General features: G+C 46.8%; 1 long non-coding RNA gene across 1 annotated transcript; it reads right to left on the reverse strand.

Annotated features, from left to right (window-relative positions):
• Window positions 1-5,784: 5,784 nt before the first annotated feature.
• Window positions 5,785-14,467, reverse strand: LOC309675396. The gene is made up of 3 exons (XR_014269489.1): window positions 14,442-14,467; window positions 7,775-7,898; window positions 5,785-5,839 (listed from the first exon to the last, which is right to left on the reverse strand). It is a non-coding gene; the product is annotated as an uncharacterized lncRNA (long non-coding RNA).
• Window positions 14,468-24,545: the final 10,078 nt, after the last annotated feature.

Below are 24,545 nucleotides of genomic sequence, written 5' to 3' on the forward strand. Positions count from 1 at the left end.
GATGATGTACATGAATGTGCATCTGATGGATGTTTTCCAGCACCTTTTTGTTGCCTCAATTAAGGGATAATGAACAAGAATTGTTCCTATTTGTAAAACATCTCCTGCTATTTCCTGCTTCCCAATTGGTTGGACAATGTGTCTTAATTAAACACAAAGCCTAGTAACATCTTTCAGGGGAGAGAGACCGGGACTGGAAAGAGGAAGAAAAGGAGGAGGAAGGGAGAGGTGAGGGGCTTTTGTACTTTCAGTAACTTGCTTGTGGAGGCATATTTGATTTGTTGCGGTAATGGTTACACCTTGCAGTTTTCTCTGAGTCTGATACTGGGGGAATGGATAAGGACATCAGAGCAATCTCCACTCACATCCATAACTCTATAGAATACCAAAATCGATGCCTCAGGGATTAAGAAATGGGATGTCTACATGCCTTTTGGTTTTAGTCACCAGACAAAATCCAATTCATCTCCCCAGGTGCAAAGAGAAATAACCATCACCTGGATACCTGCTAAGTCCAGTGCAACATAAGCTTGTAGATAGCATGTAAGAAAAGTAAAATAAAATAAAATAAAATAAAACAAAGCAAAGCAAAGTAAAACAAAACAAACAAAACCAGAAGACACCACACAGTATCTGTTTTAGCAGAGATATGCAGGAAAGGTGAGGTCACAAATTTTTACTAAACTCATCACTTCAGGTTCATGTATACCCAGGTGGGGGTGGGGGGGGTGGGGGGGGGTGAAGCTCTCTTTGCACTGTCTCTGCTGCTGTGTGAAGGGAGAGTGGGCATGTCATGCCATCATTCACCACCACACAGTTCAGTTGATTATATGATTTTAAATCAAATCCATCTGGATCTGAGCACAAGCATAAAACATGCAATTTCATGTTTTAGGCCAATTAAAGGTATTATATCGTGTCATCTGTGCTGCCCATGCAAAAGCAGCTTTAGCCTGATCTTTAGCCTCTGAGATCTCCTCCGTCACCCAATCAAACATGTCTGGTTTGTCCTCTTTGGTTAAAACCTGCGGCTTTGAGCCCTGAGTCTGTTAGATCAGCTGCTCCTCCTGCCTCACCTGCTATTCCCAGCGAGCGCCGGGGTGTGACATTTGTGGGGAGGATCGGATTATGCGCCGCGATGCCATCGCTGACTAATCGGATTCCATCCACCCTTCCTACTCGCTGCCTCTGCCAAACTTTCCCATCCGCAGAGGGCGAGGGGCGACCGCAGGAAATCCTCACCCCGCGCGGGGAGCCTGGCCCCTGGTTTAAGTGGAGCCATATGTATAAATGTTTAACACACAACTGCTGGCAAAGGAGGGAGGCGATAAAAGTCTTTGGAGCCTGTGTTACACATGCAAATATCGCCTGTGAAAGGCAAGTCTGTCTCCTTTGACGCTGCTTGTAATCCTGATGTCATCCTCTTCGCTCCCTCTCGCACACACAGTGTTTATTTTGTCACGGTGTATCTAACGCAGGACTAAAACCGTGTGGGGCAGCAGAATTTTGCACATGTCCTGCAGCCACGTTTTCATCCCCACAGAATCTGTGTGTTTAAATATAGAAATGGGGAGGCATGACAGAAAGATGAGGGAATTGCATCTGGTCTTTGTCATCCTAATATAACTCTGTAGTGGCATCTATGAGCCTAGAGCAGCTCCAGCTGAAATAACTGGCCAACCCTTCCTGTCTGCTGGGATATCCCAGGCAAACCCATGCCCTGAGCTCTGCTGCTTCTTTATATTTGCTCCAAGGAAGCTGGGACCAAAGATTGGATCTGTGCAGCAAAAATATTCCATTTGCCCTAGTGTGCCTAATCCATCTGCAGCTGAAAATGAGGAGACACCAATAGATGTTAAACTCCATGACTTAGTGTGGATAAAAGAAGGCACATTAACCCATCTGGATCCTGGCATGGTCTTTTGGTTCACAAAATAAAGAGCGGCAGCATAAGCATCTCCCATTGCTCCGCTTCAAAGCCCCGATCTGCAAGCACCTTGCCAGATAAGAAAGACGAGCTGAATTTCCATGGTCCCCTCAAACCCAAGCTTCTCTGAAGCTGCCAGTGAAAGGATGGGCTACTTTGTTCTCTCTGTTGATACCATGTAAAATGTGCTTAGGTACTCTAGAGATGGAGGCTCCTGTAACAAGGAGATAAGCTCAAGGTAGTGGCGGCTCTGGTGATAGGGACAGGGACGTTTGAGTGCTGGACACAATGCTGGGGCTCTCAGGAAGACATCAAATGGGCTGATAAGGATATTCCCCATCCAGGCTGAGCAGAGACCCGGTGGTCAGACCTTTATCTTTCCCCCCACATGGGCTCCCTGCTCTCCTTTGTGATAAAAAGCCTTGTGCTTAGACCAAGGGAAATAAAAAGAGGCAAACATCCCTGAGGCGCTCCCTCCTCAGGAGGGGACCATGCCAGCTTGGCGCTTTTTCCCCTCATCCCCTCCTTTCCTTCTCAACACCCCCATCTTTTCCCGGCTCCTCCTCTCCTGTCCCTGTTCCTCCTGCCTGTGCCTTGCCTCAGGAGTCAGCAAAGCCGGGGACATCCTACGTGGGAGCATTGCTGCTCTCTGCACAGGAGATGCCATAGGGTTTTTCCTTTTTTCCACTGCAACTTAAAAAAAAGTAATTCTGCTAGCCACTCAATAATTAATGCTTATGAGCACTGATTCAGCATGTCAGGAAGAGAATTTTGCACTCTTATTGTAGTCTTTTGTAATTGAATCTTATGCTGTTATATTAGTGTGGCCCCAGGTGAGTATGCAATAGCTGAGGGGGGAAAAAAAGGTAAGATAAAGGAATTACAATAGAGCCAAGCTAATGTGAGAACAAGGCAATGTCTTCTGTGCCTCAAGGTGTTAAGTTAATCTCTGATAAGTTATTAACTTATTAATGGGCTGAGAAGGGATGAACTACTTTTCATCCAAAGTCCCAAGTGCTCCTCGTTTTCTTCCATATACTTCTCCTCGTCAACTAATTCTCCTTCGGCGCTGCTCCCCCCATTGCTCTGCCTCCCTTCCTCTGCATATCCTGTTTCAGCCGTAATGAAATCCTCTCGGAGGAGCTCCTCTGTGGAGTGATCGTATCATCCTCAAAGTCTGGGATGTGGGGACCGCAGGAAAGATTCAGGGGCAGAAATCGAGAGGATGAAAGCTAAAGAAAACTTTACAGAAGTTTCTAATTAATGTCTCCTCCTGTTGTTGACTAATCACTGAAGTGGAAAAGCAAAAAGAGAGGTCAGTGGTCTTCAGATTAAACAAAAAGACTCAGAGTTATGCACCTCCATCCCAGCTCTCAGTCCAGCACTGGGTTCACAGGGAGCATTTCTGCACTCAGGGCCCGACGTATGGTACATTATCTGAGATCATGGCATTTACCCGCCCTTCTTCTGAGGTTGTCATCTTCTTCATAGTTCTCACTGATTCCAGTGTCTCCAAAGCCAGAGCAGGAGTTTAAAACTGATGAAATGGGGTGAAATTCTGTAAAGCTCAGGGAAAAGCTTCTGTTGAGGAAAGAGGGACAGGTCCCAGTTCTCTCTCAGGGGATGTAATTTCTCCTCATAGTTGGATTTGCTTTGCCACTGAACTGTCTCACTCATCCTCTCTTTTGAAGCCACAGTGAGGTCAACTGATGTGCTGAAAGGGGGATTTCCCTCACCGTCCTCATTACATAGCCTCAGAGTACCTACTGGAAACCCCAGCTTGTACTTTTCCTCCAGGTCTCTTCTGCCAAGGAGGGACATCTCCCAGTGGTGCAATGAGGATGTATTAAGCTGATGATCACAAGGTTTGAAGCTCCCTTTTGAGAGTGGTTCAGCAAGGGATGGATTCAGGGTCTCTGCCCAGTGCCATTCCCTTCATCTGGCCAAAAATGAAAAGATAAATGGTTTAAGGGCACTGGAAGATGAGTGGCCGTCCCTTTGGCTCAGAGGAGCAGGCTACAGAGGGCTGACACAACAACACAACAGGCTTCTGACATCCTGACCAGACCAGAGGTGTCCCTGCAACACCCCACCAGAGCACGATACCGTTTCTCCAGTGTTAAAAATGAACTGTGCTTTCAATCTTCCTTTCCCAGCTCAGACACTGGTGCTGAGGTTGCAGGAAGCAGATAAAAAGGAGACTGTTCATTATAATCTGCGGAAGACGATGAACCTGATAATTCTTCCACACGAAAAATCAGTGACCTTTCAGCTGGGGAAAGGCACGGGACATCGCATGCCTTAGCACAAAGCAGGAGGGGGATGGAAGATAACCAGCAGCCAACTTTGGAAAAACACCCAAGGGGTCATCTTTGAATCAGCTGAGGCTTCAGCCTAAATCTTTCTGTTTGCTCGTAGACAGGTTGGCATCTCTGTCTGCTGCTGCTGCTGCTGCTGCTGCACGGGGTAGAGAGCTCATCAGAGCATGAAAGAGATTGTGATAAAGATACACTGACTGCCATCCTCCTTCCGCTGGAAACAGGCTCAGCTTCATATCCAGATGACATCTCAAATACCAGCACCAGAAAGCGGGGAGAGAGGGGGTTGCTCTTTCTTTGCCCTTTCTGGTTTTGATATTATGATTATTATTTGCAATTATTTATCGATAGGGCAGCTTCTCGGGTATATACATAGAGGCAAAAGAAGTCCCCTTCCCCCGCCCTGCTTCAGTGGATTCGCCTCTTTTGTGCTGCACCCAAGCTGGTTGAATTGTTCGGTAGATAAAAGCCTTTGTTGAAGATTCCCCTGCATTCCCACTTCATGAGCTATTCCCATGCCAGTTCTGCTTTCCAGCAATATCAGCTGTGCATATAAATTTTCAGGCTCATCTGGATGAATTCTCTTCTGCCAGCCGGCAGTTTGAAAGCATTCCCTGAGACCATGTGCCGTTTGCTCTGCGGAGGTCGGCTGGCACCGACATTCCCTGGGATGCTGCTGTCCTGCCTGGATGCGATGCACCTGTCACCATGATGAGGAAGGGGTAAAACACCTTCCATCTCCAGGGCTTGCCCAAAGTGGGCTAGTTCATACACAAGACTCTTCTAGCCTTTGCCAGGTGACAGCAGCTTCAAGATTGTCTTCTGTCAGCTGAAGTTCATAATTCGTGCCAGCCTCATGGGAGCGTACCATAGGAACTGTTACCAAAATACTTGGTGTGTGATGAAAGCAGTTATACTCAGGAAAGCAAGACTGGGTCTTGCAGGCATCCAGCCAGCAAAAAGCAATGACCTACAGACAACCAGGTTAAATCTGCACTCTGTCCCAGATGCCTCATGAAACCTTTGGTGTGACACTTCACTGGGTCTCAGTTCTCCCTCTGTAAATGGGGAGGAAATAACAGCACTGTCCCACCTCACCAAGGCACTATCAGATGAATACCCCAGTGACCAAGGTCCTCACATCCTTCGGCATCAAAGGCCACCGAACACTTAAGTGAGAGACAGTGAGAAACAGTTTTGCTCCAACAAGACTGTATAAGCATAACCAGGGAAGGAAAAAAGGGTTTTCCAGTCCCAAAGAGTATCTCTGGGGAAGAAAAAGGGAGACATGGCACATCCTACCAACCCCAATCCAAATTGTCATTCCCATTCATGTTTATGAAGTGTCAAGATCTGTAAGCATTTTCACAAAGATGTTATGCTTGGCCAAATACCCAGGAAGCAAAAAGAAACTGTGAAAACCTCATGGTTATGACCACTGCATAAATACAGGTAAGCAATCCCTGACCACAGCCAATACCTCATTGTCAGATGGAGATAATCATCCAAGCAGACTCCCAAGTGGTGAACTCCAGTGACGAATGGGCGGCAAACCTCCTCACGGGCATGGGAACTCAGGCATCCTGTGTGTCTTCTGCATGAAACCATAAATCATCCATTACAATGGTAAATTGTAAAATCACCAGATAAAGGCTCTCTGTGAAGCTGAGCCGGAATCTGAGGTCTCTTTTAAATGCAGGAGTTGGTGTTAAGTAGCTAGCGCTCAGTTGATCCACATGATCACACTGACTCTTTGTGTGAATTCCTGTTATTGTGCGAGGAATACAAACCACAACACTGGTTTACCATCTTCCTCAGCTCAAAGGGCATTCATGTTCCCCCAGCCCGAGAAAGCAATGGGGCCCAAGTGACCACCACTGGACTACACCAAAAAGGAGTCCAGCCTGAACTTGTATCTACAAGCAAACCTGGTCACCCAGCTTTCAGTTTGGAGCTTGCTCATGTCTGGCTGGTTCCCCTGAACCGACCAACTCCCAAAGGTCCTAAGCTGGCATCACGAATGGAGCCCATCGCACACGAGTAGTTCAAATACAGGTTTGATTTCCCTTGCTTATCAATACCTGTTGCTAGGGAGGGGAAACGTCACTTGTCCTCTCCATGCCTACCTGCCTTTGATCATATACAAACCAGAGAGGATACCTAATATGTAACTGTATGCCCTCCCCCAAAGAGAGAAGTGGAAGTCACTGCACTTGTATTGCCTCCCATGTGCCTTAACCTGCACTTACACAGCCTTTCGTGTCCCCAGAATTATTGCCCTCTGATGCAGCATTATCCCATGTTGACTTGTTGTCATATTCATGGCAGCACGACATTCCCCGGGGAAAAAGGGCTCCTGGCAGTACTGCTTTGAGAGACCCTTTATTATATTGATGCCAACAGAGATTGCCTCTTTGATAAATGAGCATGTACCTATGAATAAATACAGGAGTACATTTTATATGTATTGTATATCTGCAGTGACAGAGTAGAGGTTTGTGCGGGCGTGTGCTTTTAATATGCATGGAGGACACAAGGCAGCAGTAACTGGCAACAGTAGGTTGCTGCGTATATATTCCAATGACAAATGGAGGATCCCAGACAGCCATCTAGGCAAGATGTTTCCATTGCATCTCTCTTTTGCAGCAGTTGAGAAATACCCACTCTGCACTCTGACTGGGTAGGACCCTGTTTGGATGCAACAGGACCTCTGTGTGAACATGGATTTGCAAACTCGGCTATGCTGGCCTGTCTTCTGGTCTCTCCTGAGGTTGGAAAGCTAAGGGAGATGGATGTTTCCATGTATTCCTAGGCTGACACAAAGAAGAAATTACACTTTAAAATTGTTGTCCTCTTGGGAGATCTTCCTAGAGGTACTGTGTGAGTGCGGAGTTGTCACTGGGATGCTTTGGTGCATACTAGTGGTTGGGAAGAAGCAGGTCCAAAATGGTTCAAGGAGCAACACCAGACTCCAAAGCCCATTTTGGTTGCCCAAGTCTCTAGATGAATGGCACCACTTCTTCTACAACCCTGAGCCTGAGAGCCCACACGAACCCACACCTGAGGCAGCAGTCTCTGTGCGCTACCCTGGGTGAAGAGCGGTGCAGGAGGAGACCATCATGCAGAAATAGTGCCCAGCAGGAAGCCCATGAAGGGACCAAGAACATCGTTTCACCAAGGAGCTCAAAGGGGTAACACTTTCCCCCGTGTGCTTAACTGAGAGGTGCCACAAGCCGACCCAAACCAGACTTCATCCCCTAACCCCACTCTGCAAGAGGGGAATTGGGAGGGAAGGGAGAGAGCCCCTTGGCCATTCTCATACCTCTCCAAAATGAGCTCCCTCACAGAGGAGGGAATAGCTGCCTGCCCCTTGCCTGGCACCTCCCTGCCTGACACCTTGCCTCTGCCCAGGGAGCAAAGGAAACTCATTTCCCAGCTCCTGCTGACCCTGCCTTAACAGCTCCTTGTTATATTCTCTGAAAAGTTTAGAAGTTGTCTTTGAATACCGTAACAGCAAGGTGATGGTTACCAAGGGAACAAGCTGGGAGAAGGTCAGACTTTTCTGGGTACTTTTTCATGCTTTATCTTGGCTGAAAGTTTTTCCAGACAAATCAGACGGGTGTCTTTCCATCCTGGAGAAATAAAGCCGTCATCTGCTTGGAAGAGGACAGATAAGAGAGTAAAGGGATAACTCAGGTTTCCCACAACTGCACACCACATTCTGGGGGAGTTACCCTCAAAATTGCCTGTGACCAGAAAACCCTGTAGTATCATCAGCAGTTGTGATTTCAATCCAGGGACATAACTAGGAGACCCCTGTGGTAATGAGTTTAAAACTGCATTTGCTTGGAGGCTGCGGTAGAGGTACCGAGTGAAAATATCCCCAGAGCATAAAATAGAAAACCGAACAAGCAACTTGCCTGAAGTAAATCAGCACACCCCTTGAGGCTCTTGCATTTCCATGGAGGTATGTCGCTTGCACCAAGAAAAAGTTCAGCTCTCCAGGAAAGATGGTAAAACTGAGGTCTAAACGTAAGGTCTCACACACCAGGGCATCACGCAGCCACAAAGTGACAGGGATGTGGAGCAATTTCTGCTGTAATAAGAAGTCCCAGATGTGGAGTTAAAACTGAGGTAGCTAAAGAAGAGCAGAGTCTGATGCTGCCCTTCGTGTGCTAATTGCTCAGCATGGTTGCCTCCTGGCCACAGAGGACTGGACCTCTGCTCTTTTAGGAGGGTGGTTACCTAATGACCAGGTTAATTTTTCATGCTACACATGGCAGCTATTGCGCTACTGCTACTAGTAATTCCTTTGATTTGCAGTGCTGCTGTTACCCCAACAGGCTGCCTGATTTAAGCGAGAGATAGGAACCAAGGAATGGCCATTTTAAGTTCCTGGTGTATGTTGAATGCCAGCTGCTGCCAGTCTTTCTCCTCTAAGAGCCCTGCCAAGCATCCTTACCCTCTGCACTTCAGTTTGGATCTCTTTCAAAGTCCTTCAGTAGGAAAAACACTTTTGCTAATGAAAACTGGCCCCAATTGTGAGTGCTGCTAATGGGGAGCCTCAGGAGACCCTTGTTTCTGTACCGCAGAGCCACTTGACGTTAGTCGGCATTAGTCAACATTAGTTGCCCTTCCAGTCCCTCATAGGGTCAGGCAACCACGCTCTCTCTACTGCAAGCAAAGATCTGGCTCTACTAAACATCTAAATGTCAAGGCAGGTCAGCCAAAGGTGCAATCAGCTCTCACGGCGTAGCCATGAGCTGTGATGCTTTGTACTGGTGGCCAAGCAGACTACTGCTGGGAATGTCACTCTTCCCCAGCTCTAAAAGCGAATCAAAACTGTTACCTCCAGCTTGGCCTTCACAAAAGAAAGCCCGGCTAATTGGGCTGATCAGTCAATGACATACGGTTGTGAAAGAACAGGTTTTGCTTTGCAGACAAATATGTGTTCCCAACAACAAACCACACACTTGTGGTTTGTGCTGAAATAGAAGTTTTAGTGCTGAATTGCCGGGACTGGGGGCTTTTGTCTACTCTTTCTCAAACAAAAAGTCAGTGCAAGCAGCCTTCATGATCTGTTCATGCAGAGCATTAACACTCAATGCGTGTGTGTGCGGCAGGAGTCTGCCAATGCAGGTGGCCCTGAGCATAGCCCTCACCAGCACACATTCATCAGGCATTGGACAGGCACACTTCCAGCTGATTTATTGATATTTAATATTTAAATACCAGCTGATCATTCAGCCCTAGTGAGTAGATGTTCAATAACAGCAGAGAGGAGCCATCTCCTGCCAGCCCACCCAGCCTTCTCCGCTACCTAATGCCAAGGGCAGAGCCCTCTCCTTGCTCCCTGGGCTCACCGGGGGGCCGCCCCATATGCAGCTCAGCTCTTCCGACCCTTGCCTCCCTTCCCACCCATCCACACTGCTTTGCCTGCGTCAGAGGCCTCTTAGGATTCACAGTGTCAGGACCCAGCAAGGAGATTCATTCCAGATACCTCCTAAACAGGACTGACAAAGCTCTGTTCCCCTCCTATCACCCTGTGGGGTGAGCAACCTCTCCACTGTTGGTGTCCATATCTGTTTCTCAGTGTCATCTTTTGCTGGGCAGCTCTTTAGCTTTGTCCATCTGTCTTAAGATTGCCCTTTCTTAGCAAGCAAGGACCCTGCCCAACTTCTAACAAACGGCATCCCTCCCTTCCGTGCCCTTGCAATAATAATTCACTGTCCTGACACATGCAGCTGTAGCATAGGGGACCTTGTCAGCTTAAAAATCACTGCCACACTTCTGGGACTCTGAATCCAGCAGCACCTGAGATGACTGAAACAGGAAGAGTTTTTGAAAACCAATTTGCTCTCCGCTCTTTCTACCTCTTTGTTTGCATTTTTCATTTCTCTCAGCTTGGGGGACGAGGCTCAGTGTTAGGCTCATGTTTATCAGCGCTTGGCTCTCCAATCGTCACTTTACAGCCCTGTCTGCAGGCCCTGCAGGTGGCACTTGCTTTCCCCTAAAGAAATAGCACCCCCACAATTTTGCTTCCAACTCCTGTCCAAAAAAATAAATAGCGCAGGAATGTTTCTGATGGTGTCAGGCTTTGTAAGAGTTCATTCATTTCAACCCTAAATTTGGGACTGAATTTGAGTTGGCAGTAGCTCTTTAATATACAGGACCTGTCTTATTACATCTCCGTCTAATGCATATTTGGGAGCTTTCCCTGAAAGCTCTCGTATAAAGGAGTATTATGACATCAGGAAGTCTAAAAGTACCTGAACTGCAGATGTGATAAATTCAGCAGGATGATACGTGCCTGGAATTTGTACTTGCCTCTTTCCATTGGCAAATGGCCGCCTGGGCTCCATCCCCCGGGACAGCTGTAGAGAACAGCCAGTTTGATGAGCCTAACCAGCCATTGGATGTCACTTTGGCTCCACACTAATTCAAGGGAAACAGCATTTATCTGGCAGCCAGGCAGCCAGCTCTTCGGCAGCTGAGAGTTTAATTATCAAAGGTTCAGGCGAATCTTGCTCTTGCTATCTCCAACCAGCTGCTGCAGAAAAAAAGACCTTCTGGCCCCATCCAGAAGTTTGTGAAGCTCTTGCAAGTTCCCTTTTGCTGTTAAAATGAGTCCCAGCCCATTTGCCCTTTCCTGTGAAAGCTCTGGGCTTGATGCCACTAGTAAAAAAGGAGACAGTGAAAATAATACAGTGGGGAAGGGCTTGGGTGGATGGGGCTGAGCAAGCAGCAGCCAGGAATGGGAGCACTGGGCAGACTCCAGCTGGTGCCTTGATCCAGCCACGGGGGTTTGCACTGATAGATGCACACGGGCACGGCTTCTTCAAACTGCAGGATGCCGTTCTTTCACAGCTTTATTCTGCAGTGATGGAGCAGAGCCACTGTCTGGCTTGCGTTCAGTCCAGGCGAGCTGTGTTTCCGCTGGTGGACCTCAGCCCGAGCGGTCTCAAAGCAGAAAGCAAGGGCTACGCCTTACCGCTCTCTGCCCCACTTCCACTCTTCGGCAGTCCCAGTGGGAAGGGTGGGGATTGAACTGGCCAGAGCACGCAAGTGGAAAGCAAGACAAGAAGAGGGAAGTCTCTGCAGAGGCAGTCATTTGCACAGTATTTCTGCAGGAGTAAATGCCAGAAGGTGCACCAGGGAAATAATGGGGGGGGAAAGGTGACCCCAAATGAAGCCACCTTTCCCTCCAAGAAGACAAGAGGCCAGTGTGTGAGGAAGCTGAAGGAAGTGTTGGGCTCATGGGGGATGTCCCACTCCACTCTTCACCCAGTGACTCAAACACTTGTCGTGGTTCCCCCGTGTCTGGCTTTGGTTACCTCTGGATTCCCCTCCCCACCTTGCTATCAACCACAATCAGTTCAAAACCAAAAGCTGTTGGTACTCGCCCAAGTTATGCTCAATATCCAGATCTACCATGTAAGTGAGACACTCAAGACCTGAATGAATTGCCATTTCCAATAGATCCTTTGCACTTGCGTGGCAAGGATGTCCCTGCCCTTTCAGTCCTGCATCGGCTGGTTAATAATGGGGCCACTTAAGTGCCTATCAGGAGAGTTTGTAACTAATGTGCTAGTGATGCACCTGCTTTTCATTATTCTCAGGCTTTCTGCAGACACAATCAGACACAATTGGCCATTCTCAAGGCACATTTATCTTTTGAATATGAAGGCAAGAGACTCAATTACCTTTTTCAAAAGTAAGCTAAGATTCTGGCGAGCAAATTAGTTCTCCACTCCATTCTTCTTCAAAATGCCATCAGGAACCATCATAAGTAAATACTATCAATCACTATCTGTTTTGCCCAGTCTGCCTGAGATATCACATAGGGAAATACGTTGTCTCCACTCCCCACCCAAAAAAAGTATCTCCAAAGCTTGGGCATGATTTTTGTAGTTGAGACTCCAGGCTAGATGTAATATAGCTAGGGAGCTCAGGGCATGGGCAAACCTGAAGGAGATGGAAGGAGCAGGAACCCATAAATATCTACTACTGGTTGGAAACAGAGGGCCCTCCCTGCCCCTTCCCCACCAACTCAAACAAACTTGGAAGCCACCCAGCCAACTCCTTTAGATGGAACAGAAACACACCCCGTAGCAAGTTGCTGTTAGAAATTTGATCTTGGGCTCCCCCTTGCAGTCCAGAAGCACTGTCACTAAGGCCAAGTTGCCTTGGGTGTCTCATTTTTCCAACCTGCATGAACAAAAGTGTTTATTTAACACCATCTCTCCAGGGTTTCCTCAGTTCTCTAGCCTCCAGACCTGTCAGTTTACTTACAGCATCACCAACTGCAAACTGATTAGTCCAGTCCCCCTTCTCTTCTCCCCCATGGTTATCACTTTTATTAACAGCAAGGGAGTGATAATGGGGAAAGATGATCAGAGCTGCTGGTATTAACGCAGGGGATTAATGGTATTTATATTCCTGATCAGTGCACTCTCAGTGTAGAGAGGGAACCGCCACAAATCAGCCTTTTCTGACTGAGAGTTGCTGCACTGCCACTGCCTAAATAGCTGCTGGCTAATGAGTCCTTTGCGGCTGGCTGAGGGAACAGCTCGCTCGTTTGGCTGCTTCTCTCGCAACCTAATGCGCCCAGGCTTGCATCCACAATGGCAGGCAGGCACCCAGCCTTGGGTTTCAAACTGCTCTTGAGGTCTTGGGGGCGAGGCCCGCTGTTGACATCAAGCCAGCTAGTGCCAAACAAATGGAACCGATGTGGCCGGTTCACACTGGGATTGCATCATGGTGTCACAGGGGAGAACAGATGTGGTGGTGTGTGTTGATTCCACCAAGATTCCAGCAGTCACTCAGTGGCAGGCAGGGATGCAGGGAGAGGAAGCAGCACCAGCTGACTTTGGTCAGTCAATGTTGCTGGCCACCACCAGCAAACCAAGGTGAAGAGGCTTCACCTGGCAGGGACTGGAGACCAATGCAATGAGCAAAGAGCAAATGGAGAGTATTTGGATCAGGGGGACAGGTGAGACACCTTTAGGGATGCAGAATTTCACTTCACATGGAAGAAAGAGGACACAAGGAAGCTGTGCACTTCTATTCTGCCTCCCCAGAGGAGTCTTTCAGGGGGTACATGGCCTCACCCTCAGAAAGCCCACAGATAGGCCCCATTGCAGCACTCCCTCCCAACCAGAGAGCAATGCATGGATGCTCAAAAAGGACCTGAGGAACCAAGATAACTCCTTTCCAAACCACCCAGTCTGTGTAAGCTTGTCACGCTTCAATATTGAGCCAAAGAAGTTCATTCAAAGCTAGGGCATTCTTATAAATAAATCTTTACAAAAGGCAGAAAAACAGATGTCTTGTCCACCAGCTTTGGACAGCTTTTGATGTCAGCCCAGCAAGAGAAGAGCAACCTGGGTTTGATTTGAAAGTTTGAACACTGCCATCTGGGCCATAAGGTGCTTCCTCAGGAGAACTATCTGGAGAGTGGATAGGAGCTCTTCTTCTTAATTATTGCTGTTAAGAAATAAAGATCTTAAACAGTACCATTTGTTTGCATATAATCTAGGGTCATTACTCCCTTCATGACTGGCTAGAGTTATCTTTGACTATCTGAACAACTATTTCTTCCCCCACCCTAGCCCTAGCCTGTTGTTCATCACTCTCCATCTCTCCTCTATGTAGTATAATAATGCCGTAAGGGTTTATTTATATAATCATAATTGGTTGCTGTGGAGACCATCATTATGTCACAAGCGTAGGCCAGGGAGTTTTGGCTGAAGAATGAATTACAAAGGGGCCATGGAGGTGATCCCTGTTGTTTTAGTGCACACTCCCATCCTCCCACTCACACCATAGACAATCTGCATCCACACGCATGCCCAATTCCACCTGCGAATGTTGGTCCCACATGTGGCCATGTGTAAACACAAGCTGACTTCCTCTGGCAAAATCTCAGAGCAGAGTTTTTTATCTACATAACAGGGCAGCAACAACTGAGGGGAGACGAGACACAGTTGTGAACCACAGGAAAAGCTTGGAGTCAGTTGGGGTAAGGCAGAGTACAACAATGATGCTCCTCAGCATCTTCTACCCCACCCGCCCCAATTCTTTAGCATCTCCCCATACACATGCACAATAAAAATCCCTCTGAAGGGGGCTGCAAAGCACTGGGTGACCCATGAGGACTAATAAACACTTCACATAATTGTATTACTGTTACTCACTCATCAAAGCTGTTGTAGATCATCTGTCTCAGGCTTGTAACACAGCTCAACCGAGGTCTGCTTTTCTGGAGGACACTTTTGTCCCATAGGTTACTTCCAAGGTTATGACACCTAGTACAGTATAACAGCTGCTTGTCATATAGGATGATGTGGACTTCTAATACACTCCATCTTCAGGATGTGTTTGTCAGCAGGTCATGGTCTGCTTGTGTCTATTGTATAATCAGAAGGAGCAAGCAAGAGATGAAGGCAAGTGTTTTCTCTGTGTGCCTGCATCCAGCCAAGGTCAGTAAAATCACTAGCAGACTGCCCTCCTAGCCAGATCTGATTAAAGGTGAATGTAGAAGAGCTGATTGGCATTAGTGGGCTCTGGATAAATGGAGCTGTTTGCCTTGGGATCATGAGTTCAGAGGAAGGTCAGTTCACTGTTGACCACCATTCGTTAGCCTCTGGCAGCGACTCAACAACTTCTGTGAAATAAGGAGCCAGTCTTGGCTTGGGTCCCAGTGGAACGAGCGTCGGTGTCACTGCAGCTGCTGTCCTTGCTGGACTTTTGGCTGGCTCCACAGGGAAATAATGAAGCGATTCAGAGAGCCCGTCCTCACGGCTTAGCACCTTTGTGGGAGATCACCCTGGAATAATGCAGGGTGAGTTTCTGCTGTGTCTCAGTGTAGCCAGGCACAGAAATGATTGCTGAGCTCCAGTTCTGGTTGATGGGTGAAGACCAGACATCTCCACCAAAGAGCAATGAAAAGCTCAAACTACAATGGAGGAGCTGGGAGAAAGGTCAAAATCTCCTGTGGAAGAAGTCAAGAGAAAGGCAACCAAAATGACTGAAGAGCAGCTGACATGTCAGGACAGGAGGTGGATGGTGAGGTTAGAGACTCGTGTGAGGACCCCTCTCTGCTCCATAACTCTTGCCTACCTTTGGTGTTGAAGGGTGAAGGAGATAAGCCTTTTCCCACCCTCCTAGCCCCTTCACCCCATGCCCAAAGCAGATGCAGTAGAGCTGCCCTATAGCCCACTCCTGGTGCTCCTGCATTGCTGTGGCCACGTGAAGGAGGGAGGGAGGGACATACTAGCCAAATGAGCTATCCAGGTGGCCTGTGGGTCTTAAATTGAGCATCCTGGTATATATTGAAATAAACACAACAAACCAGGTCACTATCACTTGCATGAAATTAACTTATTGTTTTAAATCATCATTATCACCATCATAATTAAAATCAAGCAACAGCTTAAAGAAACTAATGAATATTTTTATACATGAACTTATCACAGGAAAGGGGGGAAAAAAAGGTAAAGTGAAAATGTGCCTGTATTGCTAATAAATATTATTGGAGGGACTCCCAGCTTTTCACATTACCACAGTGTGATATGACAGCCTATAATGGATTACTCAACTGCCCGAAGCCATTGTAGGAATAAATCCCTTTTAATATTCATGTGCGGTCTTTGAGAAAATAGATGTAAGCAGTTAATACTTTTCTATAGACAAAACAATGCAGTTTATCAAAACAAAATGTGTGCTTGAAAACAAAAATAGCAAAGCTCCTGGACTCATTCTTTTTTTGCAAATCAGAAAAAATAGGACCCCCAAAAAAGACAACTGGGGGCACGATGGTACACAGAAAGGAAGATGGGGAGGAAGAGGATATTAGCAAGGGTCGGTAGAAAGGCGGGGGAGGAGTAAGAAAAGATAATGGGTAGTTTGTGAATCTCTGGTAGTAAACAGGGCACCGAAGCAGGGTGCTGCAGGAGGAAGGTATTGGTTGGCAGTGGGGCTCCTGGTTGCCCTATAAAGCACTCATCAGGACAGGAGAGAGTAAGTGGGTGGCAGAGGAAGATCAGTTCATTCCCAGGAAGGAGGCACAGTGCTCTGCGAGGTGCAAGGATGCTAGGTGATGCTAGGGCTTGGCCGTATTTATAGGAGGGTAAAAGATATAGCCAAAGAGGTGAACAGGAAAGCTTGTGCAGGGCCAGCTGAGGGCTGCTCCCTCCCAGCCCTCTGCTCCATCTTCCTGCTTTTCCTTTTGCAGCTGATCTATAAAACCTGCCAGGTTTTTATCCCTGGTTTGCTTGGGGTTTTCTTTCTCCCTTTACACAGCAGAACAAGGGAAGCAGCAGTGTAGAGGAGCCTTTGTGCCTTTTTGTGTGGTAGGGAGTGAGGGAAATGGAGGTTACCCCTTCCTGCCCCTGCTTTTTGTGGGCAGTTGATGCTTGGAGAGAAAACCGGAAAGCAAAACCCTCTCAGGGACCGGAGGGAATGGCTGCAGCCTCTCAGAGGTGAGGGGGCAAAAATGAAAGACTTGATCTTACAAAACCAGATGCAGCTGAGATGTGAACCCAACTTTCATTCGGATGCCATGATCTGTGGCTATAAATGGCTGTAGATGCATCTGAAACTGTGAGGGAGAGAGAGGCAGAAACTCTTCAGTTCCCCTCCTGCTGTGAGATCCAGGCAGCAAAGACAAGCTTAAATTGAAGCATCAAGAATAAATATGGCCCCCCTGGGACTCATGCTGCTTTTATATCTGTGGCTGCCTGGTGGGCAAAAGTTGACTCACACATGCCTTCTGCTTGCTCACGTTCAGAGAGAGCCTGTGATAACACCCTCTGCCCCTGGCACAACCACAGCAAAGGCAGCTTGAGGTCTGTCTTGGATCAGGGTAGGCGTGGTCCAAGCTGAAGAAGACACCATGTTCTTGAACAAAATTCAGCTCAAAGTGTAGCCCAAGAGACCAACACTGCTCTGAAAGCTGCAGGACTTGGCCAAAGTCATGAGTCTGCAAAGACCCACAGAGTGCTTAACATGACCTTCTCGCCAAATGCCACTGGCTTCCATGGAGCTGCTTGGAGGAATTCAGGATGGCTACCAACCACAACACCCTGAGATGCTTCCATGCTTGAAAATACTCTAGCAGGGCAGGCAAGGGGCACTACTTTTTAAGACACCCAGTTTTACAGTAGCAATTCCAACCATCAAGACAGGAAAAAAATACACGATCTTACCATGTTAGCATGTCGGACCAATTCACTCAACTTGTTCAGATTCTATTCTCATGTCATGTTCATGGAACAGCGGGGTTCCCCATCTGGGCAAATCTTCAGCGGTGTATCCATTTACATCGCCAGCAGTGTTGGAAAGACTCTGTAATGAGAAATATTCCAGGAACATTTGTACAGACAATGTTTTTCTACATCTCTTTATTAATTTATTGTAACAGAAAGCTCGTCACTGTAAACACCAGGAGCGCCCCTTTAAATGCCAGATAGTTTTACAGGCCATATTGGGTGATATGAAAGTGGGCCAGTTTTATAGGTCAGATTCTTCTTTGAAATGGAATAGGTCCAGGAGACAATTGGGAACCAGAATGGGAAAAATTCCTCCCACCCACCTCCTTCCAGCAGAGCAGAGGTGTCTTGCTTCGAAAGGGAAAGAAAAAGTTTCACCTTCTAATTGTTGTATTGAGTAGCTCATTGACTGCACTTTTTGTTCAATACCTTTTTTACCACTCAGATTGTCTAATCAAAGGCTTTTTCCTTCCTTGGTTTAGCTTTGCAGCCTCTAGCATTGATCCAAAATCAGAAACGAAAGAAGAAAACAGGCTCGAGGAAAAGAGAACACAATTAACACCCAAGCAGCTTCATTTTTGGGGGTACCTTTAAACATCTTGCACCTCTCAGTCTATTCTCCCATTCTTTTATTTTCCCTTTTGTGTTCGGGAGGTTTCTTTAAGGAAAGCCTTTATCAGCAGCTCAGGGAGAAGATTAAAGCACCCGTCACAGAGAAACAGGTTACTTTTTGTGTCCGAGTTCTTAATCCACTTTATTAAAATGTTCCAAATCTTCCTTCAAGAGGAGAGATCAGAAGGACATTTCCCCGTCACCCCTGGCATGCCTTCCTTCCGGATACTTGTGCTTCATTAGAGGCTGAAAAAAAACCAAAGGCAAGGCAAGGAAAAGAAGAGAGAACAAGACTGCAGTGGCTGGTTAATGTGGGATGTGGAGCCTTCCACTTCATGGTCACTGGCACTGCTCTGGCCCCAGGCTGGAAGCAATTGAAAGCTTTTCCCATCTGAAAGACACTTGTGTGAATCGAGTCAGAGATATCTGACTATTTTTACCTTTGAGGTTCAAAGAAGAGAAGAACATTTGCGGTGAGCAAAGCCAAACATCCATCCAGCCTGCTGTCCCGTTGCTGATAGCAGCGAGGAAAGGGCACAGCAAGGGTGAGGATATTGAGTTTGCTTTGCTGTATGCTCTACCTGCTCCCAGAGACCTCAGGCCTGGTATTTCCTACCTGAAATAAGGGATCTCTGTGGTTGATAAACCTTGACAGATTTTCTTCCATGACATTGTCTAATCTTTTTTTTTCTGCATGTCCATAATTCTTCTTTGCACTAACATGGCCCTTCCAGAGCAAGGCAGAAGGACATCAGCACAAGCTACTGCATGCTTGCGTCTGATCTCTAGAACTGCCCAGTGAGTCACTTTTCGCGACGTTTAGCTTGAAGGCTTTCATATTAAGACCACTGGAAATCAAGTGTGTGAGTCCTTTGGGCAGCCTCAGGAAATGTCTTGGGGGAAATAAGCGTAGATCAGGTCTAAACCCCATCTAGATCTACCACCAACTCCTCAGCCTGAGATGCTTCATCCCAACCCTCCTTTCCCTTCCCCTCAGGCTTCTCACATTGGATTTTCACAATCTGTCTGCCCTAATCCAGAGCTATGGCCACAACACAGTGCAGGAAATAAGTGAGACCCATCGTCTCTGATGGTGGAAAACTAAATTAAGGACAGGATAGAAAATGCCACAACTAGCCATGATAGAGATCTAAAGAGGTAACTGCCATGATAGCTTTTCCATGTACCCCACCTTGGATTTGAAAAGGCCACTTGCTTTGCGTAAGTAGCTGCTGTTTTGTAAAGCAAGTGAATATGATGCAGACACTCCTCATGCTTCCTCAGGGTACAATTACTTTCTTATCAGTCTTGTACTGCTGTTTCTCTTCAGCTGAAGTAAGTTATCCAGCATGAGACTGTAGGGTTAATCTTTTGAGCAGGGAAAGTCTAAAAGGGCTGGAGAAAAGCATGGCAGTCTAAGAGAGAGAAGAGCAAGGAGGTGACATCTTGGCAGGCAGAGACAGAGTGTAAGGTGTTCCTGAAAGACGACCATCGCATTTCCCATCAGTGCTGACTCATAAAATGGCAGGTTCATTAAAGGTGAAATACACAAAAACTACCGCTTGAGCAGTTCCATACTCTGCAAAGCACCTACGCGATTGGCTTTTCCCCTGTATCTTGACTCTCCCGAGTCAAGAGCATCAAAGGGATTTGATTTTAAAGTGTGTCATCTCATTAATAAAACCGCAGTTGAAGGCTACATTTTATTTACTATTCCAATTACGGTAGCTCTTCGAGACCTCGGCTGCAATGCAGCCATGCTTAGTTAGAGACCGTCTATCCACAGCTCCAGTGGCAAGTCCCTCCCGTCCCCACCCCAGAGACTGCCACATCCCTGAGAGAGATTTCCAAAGGGCTGCAAAGGTGTGGGTGCGGGACGCTGTTGATTGCCCTGCACTCCTGACTGCCTCCAACATGCTTTTGCAAAATCTCCTCTCCAGTCAAGACGACTGGCAAACATTATGAGAAAGGGAGCCCAGAGCTAAGATCGCTCACAACAGACTCCAGCCACTCAGTGTCACTGCTGTGCCTTAATCACAAATCATCCCTTTTCTGCTTTTATAGCAGGCATACTACTGCATTTTGTATCCACTGACACTCCCGTTCCAGGTACGGTACTGTACAGCAGTCTAGCCCGCGGCTATCTTGGTGTCCCGTGTTTATCTAGTCTCTCCTGATGGCCTCCACAGCATATTTGCTCTATTTTCAAAGCCTGGTTTTGAGCTGCTTTGAATTCCCTTTGTGCTTAGAGATCCGCCTTGCTCTTCGAGCTCCATGCACCCTCACCGGCGAGGTTTTTAAAGCAAGGCCGTAGCTGGAAGTTGTCATTGATACGTGATGCAGAACAAAATCCAGCTCGCTCGAATGCAGCTAGATTGGCTCAGCGGGGCTGACAATAGATGTACGGGGTCTTATCAGCGGAGGGAGCAGATACAACACAGGAGCAGCACGCAGGGAGAAGATAGGAGTTCTGTGAAAGCGGACGGCCTGGCTGGTGATAGTGCAGGAGGAGGGATATTTTTTTCCCCCCCTGGCTGTTTTTGAGGCTGTTGTTTTAAAGCTGGCACCTTTCTGACCACAGCCGCTGCATTAATGGGGAAAAGAAGTAAAAGTGACAGACAACCCGATGGAGGAGTGGTGTGACGAAAGGTCTCAGCGGGGCGCGTTTGTCCGAATGAGCCACTGCCTCTCTGGGCGATTTATCCCTTGCTCCAAATGCATTTGCTGGATTTAATGACAAGTTGGTGGCATTTCTGCAATTAATCCTATCAAAGGGAGGCGATTTTACACGGAGCTGGTCCTGTATTTCCTACCCTGTGTTTTTGTTTATGAGGAGAGGGTCTGCCAGCTGTCTCCCAAGTCAGGGCACTACAGTTCACGGCAGTAACAGTGGGTTATTAACCAAATGTCTTCTCCTGACATCTGAAACCAGCACAGCTAAAAAATACAACCTCAGATTGTCCTAACAAGCAATCTCCAAACTGTAAATATGCAACAGCGAGAGAAAGTATTTCTTTGCCAATGAAACACTTTTTAATGAGTGGATGGCTCAGCAAATCTTTTATGCAGCTGCTTTCCCCACTGCGGATACTGAGATTTATGATAGGAAGGGAGGGGAGAAATAAGCAACCAGGGGGGTGCGGCCCCTGTGTGGTGGGGTTCCACCTCGTACTCTGGTTTGGCTGGTCTGATCCTTCTGCAACTCTCCTTTCCTTGGATAAACTATTAATGGTCCCATTCACTGGGGACTTGGAGCCAGGAACAGAAGTCACTCCCAGTGCCAGAAACCATGACTTGGCTAAGGCAAGAAGGAACAATCCATCCTTCCAGTTGGGGTACTGATGACACATACCCAAAGCTTTTAAATATCAAGTGCTCTTTGAATACTGATGGCGTCTTTTGAAGAGAAAGAAGCAAAGGAGAGAGAGTCAATCGGAAGATGTATTTTTGCAATTCTGAGAATCTTTTCCATGTTCCCTTCCAACAGATAGGTTCTTAAGCTCTTTATCCTTCCACCCAATTAAATGACATTTCTGATGAATACTAGTCCCAAAACCAAAATCACAATACCTGGAGGAAGGAGATCCAAAAGAAAAAATCTTCCTTCCTGACAGTGGTGGACAAAAAAAGCCAAAAGAATAAGCCCAACATGTGTTTTCCAGAAGGCCCTTCCTAATGATCATAATCTCCAACAGCAAAGTCCTTTTGCAAAACACAATCCTTAGAAATGCTATCAATAGGAAAAAAAAAAAAAAAAAAAAAGAAGAAGAAACAAAAAGACCCCCCAAAACACAACAGGAAAACAAACTATACAAAACAGCACATTCTCAACTAATTTACAAGCCTCCTGAGCTGGTCCTTCAGCCACTCTTGCTGACGTGGTGGAATTTCCACTCCCCTTGGACCTGAACTTCCAGCTGGAGGAGAAAGCTCACACCCCAGCTTGCCTGTTGGCAGCAATTACTCATCTGGGGAACCTGTTGTGTCGGTGACAGTGTAGTGCAATTCTGTCACCACATCATATTTTGAGCAATTTAATAGTCATAAACCCAATAATAGTCATCTTCTGACTTTGAAAAAAAAACAACAAATACCTCTACAAACTGTTGCTGTTACTGCACCTTGGTGTTGCAAACTGAACTACTCAGTCTGTTAGTTGCTGGGAAAAGGTTTGTCCAAAATCATCTCCAAAAGCACTTTCTGAATCATGCTTGTTTGCAAAGGCTCTGAAGAGCGACCAGCCCAGCACGGAGACTTGAAGAAAGCTCCTGAAGGAATGTGAAGGTCTTGCTGTTGAGGACACACAGATGAAAACATCAGCAGAATACATAAGATGCTTTGCACTTTCCTTATTTATCCAAAAAGCTATTTTTGTTTATTAAAACCTAGTTACTGGCTGCATCTTGCCAATAACCTGGAGTGCTTGCTTGGTTAATTTAAGCAAGCAGAGCTTTGACGAAGTAATTTTACCGTCCTCGGGGATCTGCCAGCTTATGCCGGTCTTCACTATTTCAGATGAAATTGAGTTAATTTTCGCTGAAATTGCTTCTTAGCAGACAAACACATTCCCCATCATTGCGAGCTTATGCCTCTGCAGCTCTATTATTCTTTAATTTACACACCCCGGCAGCAAGGGATTAATGCCTGAGACATACAAAAGGCTACAGTGTGGAGAGGAGAAGGGAAGGAGAGAGAGAGAGAGTGGAGCTCTGCGGGGAATAGGTAATGGTGTTTCAGTTTTATAGTCAAAACATTTAAAGTTTGGCATTAATACGGAGTCAACTCTTGTTGTCCTTTCACTCTGGAAACGCGCCTAAAGTCTCAAGGCAGAAAACATCCCAGCCGCTCAGGAAGGCCAGAGATGATGGCAGGCCCCTGCGGGATTGCCAGGTTGAGAGGGCAGTCACCAGGATATTACAAACTGCTCCACATCAGGAACGGATTGTGGGGTGTCAAGGCGATGTGGAGCAGAACTGCACAGGAAGGCCAAATCTCACCTTTGCATCTTCCACCACACTCTTGCTTCAAACAGGAGTTCCCCCGGGAAAAAGCTGCTGCCATGGAGTGGTGGTTTGGGACAGACCGGCCACTGAAATGAACCACAGATGCTCTCTTTTACTCCTCTCCCGTTCAGAGGCGGGAGAGCATCCCTCTTCAGGGAGATAAGGATGAGAGAGAAAAGAGGCTTATGAGTTTAAAAAAGAAACTAAACTAATGAAAATATTAACGAAACAATAAAAAGAAAATAGTGAAATATATACAATATATACAAAACCATATCAAGCTCCCAGGATGACGGTCACGTCACCAGCTGGCAGTGGCAAAGTCCCAGACTGGACTCAGCAACTGACGGGAACTAGATTCCGGATCTGGATTAAGGATCAAGATCAAAGACAGACAAACAGACAGAGTCCTCCTGGGACGCCGGCCATTGAAGAAAGAGGGCTGATCCTTTGATCCCTCAGCTTTTATACTGAGCATGAGGCAGATGGGATGGAATACCCTGTTGGTCAGTTTTGGGTCACCTGTCCTGTCCGCTCCTCCCTGCAGGTGGGACCTCTCAACACTTTTCTGCTTCCGACCCTCCAACAGGGCAAATACCAAAGTTTGCTGGCTTTGGGTGTTATAGCAATAAGTATAAGCAAGAGACCCTCTGCATACCATTTTCTGGCATAAATTATAAACAATCAGGTCTTATCACTCTGGAAGTGGAGGCTGTTGGAAAAATATGCTGCTGATTTCAGAGAGTTCAGTTAGTTAGAAGAGGTTTAGCTGAAAAGTAAAATTACTGAACAGAAAAATAGTTCTGCTTTACCTCAAACCAGGACACAAGGCTCTGGGGATGCCTTCAAATATTCAGAAATTAAAATACTGGGTTCTCATAAGCATCTGGACAAAACTATAACGAGTGCCAAAGCATCTGCAAATGGGTGGAAAAGGGGGATTCCACGATCTGGCTTTTCCAGAGAGAACAGGCGGAAGTGCCAAGTTCAGCAGTCGCTGTACAGTCTCCAGTGAGATTTTAGAGTAGCAGCATTTTAAGTTAGTCCCTGCTGATGATTGATCACAGTAGCAATTATGCTCTTTTTATGTTATCACTTCAGTTTTCCTTCCTTAATTAAACATCTAACCTTTTCCCCATTTATCCTATACACCTTTGAGGTACGTACAGGTTATTGGATAAAAAATGGCAATCCCATATCAAGTGCTGTTATGCACGTAGCAATGTCATAATGAGATGTTTAAATTCCTTGCTTTCCTTTGAAGGCATGCTCTTCCTTCCCCAACTACTACCAGTGCCGTATCAGTGCCACTACATACCACGATCCCACTCCACTGCCCACGCACCCTACTTCCACACAAACATGTTGATGCTTTCTCCTTGCTACCCTCTGCTCTCGAGAAGCTCTCTACCAG

This window comes from Vanellus vanellus, assembly GCF_965231255.1.
Source record: "Vanellus vanellus genome assembly, chromosome: 9".
Lineage (NCBI taxonomy): Eukaryota > Metazoa > Chordata > Aves > Charadriiformes > Charadriidae > Vanellus > Vanellus vanellus.